Below are 1695 nucleotides of genomic sequence, written 5' to 3'. Positions count from 1 at the left end.
TTATAGCATCTGGGTCCTGTAAAAGAAATTAGATTTTTTGATTTTGATGAGGACTCCTCACCATTGTAGAGTAAATAGTACTTTCACAGTCTTAACATGATACCTCATGCCTTCTGGAATCCAGAGAGATGGTCTCCTCCTCATCATCGTCTCCATCATGTGCTGTTGCTGCTGCACTGGGGCCTTCACCCTATCACATTTAATCGGATTCATATTGAAGCTAGTAGACAAGACATGCCAGGCCTACAGTATGCCTTTGATGGAGTACTCACTGGATCAGCATCGTCTGGTGCTTGTGCTGGTGGCTCTAACAGGAACACAGTGCTGCCAGACACTGCAAGGCAATAGGTAAACCAAAGTCAGACAGTCCAAATTGATTCAATATGAATGTGGTTGTATCCCATGTAGAGATGGAAGGACATACCTTGAATGAAGCGGGTGGCATCTTGGGAGGAACCTATGCTCATCTCTTTCCCCCCAGGGATCCCTCTAAGACGGGCCTGCCTTTATTTAGCTCCAAGGCCATGTCCTCTGCTGGGGTAAGGTCAGCCTTTGGTGACCCACCACCCGTGCCTTGTCTGTGGGTATTCTTTTTCACTGCTAAAACAGTACAGACAATGTGTGAGCAGGCACCTTCTGGGTACAATATATGCTTGTGCTTTGTTAAATATTAGTCAGGGACCATACCATTCTGCAGAATGTTCTTGTATTTGATTTTGACCTGCTGCCATGTCCGTTTTGGCCCGTTCATGTTTAATCTACACACACACACACACACACACAACACATTTAATGGAGTCACACTGCAAAAAATTACTTGGTATTTTTGTCTTGTTTTCAGTAAAAATATCAAAAAATTTATCATAGCTTTATACAGTGTGATGGAGTTACTTTACACAATTTCACTCATATCTGCAGTGCATTTCAATTAAAAATTTAACCGTTTCATAATTACAGTACAACTGCATTTTTGGAGATGTGAATTAAATATTTGAATTGTAATTGTGATGTTTCAGCGGAGCGGTGAGTGTGTAATTGTGCACTACTTACGCATTCAGGCGGTCTGCAATACTTTGCCACGCTTTTTCTCTTTGCTTTATCACTGTGGCCGGTGTTGCCTTTCTTCTTAATTATATATTTTACCTCCTCGTATGCCTCCATGAGGATTTGTGCTTCCGACGGGGAAAAGTACGCGGCTCTAGTTGCCATGGTAAATCAGTTAATCTGTGATCTGTGGCGGGGTCTATTTGAGTGAGCCGTGAGCGCGCACCTATCCAGGATTGGTTTCACCTGGCTTAATGAATCCGTGTCTGCTCATCCTGGCTTGGTCTTTGTGCAACCAATTAAGCCTGGACGCACATGTTTTGGCTTCATTGAGCTCAGCTGAGTCATTTATCCCGGATGTCTTAATTCTACTTTTGTGCAACAGGCCCCTGTCCTTGCTTTTGTCTCCCAGTGTCTGTCCTCACAGCCATATAGCACTCTTCTGTCTATTTGAGCTGGTCAGTAGGTAATCCTGTCTAACATGGCATTTTTTTAATGAATCGATTATTAAACTTAACAAAAGACTTGACTATGCAAGTATCCATTTCAATAGAACTTCACTGCAACAACTGTTTCAGAGTACTTTCGTCTGAATGTGCCAGAGCACAGAATAACTGATATCCGAATGCTCAACATCGGTTGAATATGGCC

At 42.8% G+C, this 1695-nt stretch overlaps 1 long non-coding RNA gene across 1 annotated transcript; it reads right to left on the bottom strand.

Annotated features, from left to right (window-relative positions):
* Window positions 1-7: 7 nt before the first annotated feature.
* On the bottom strand, window positions 8-1432 carry LOC139024022 (uncharacterized). The gene is made up of 3 exons (XR_011475261.1): window positions 1051-1432; window positions 688-758; window positions 8-600 (listed from the first exon to the last, which is right to left on the bottom strand). It is a non-coding gene; the product is annotated as an uncharacterized lncRNA (long non-coding RNA).
* Window positions 1433-1695: the final 263 nt, after the last annotated feature.

This window comes from Salvelinus sp. IW2-2015, linkage group LG4p, assembly GCF_002910315.2.
Source record: "Salvelinus sp. IW2-2015 linkage group LG4p, ASM291031v2, whole genome shotgun sequence".
NCBI lineage: Eukaryota > Metazoa > Chordata > Actinopteri > Salmoniformes > Salmonidae > Salvelinus > Salvelinus sp. IW2-2015.
Note: the sequence above shows the minus strand (reverse complement) of the source record. Positions and strands in the feature narration are given on the sequence as shown.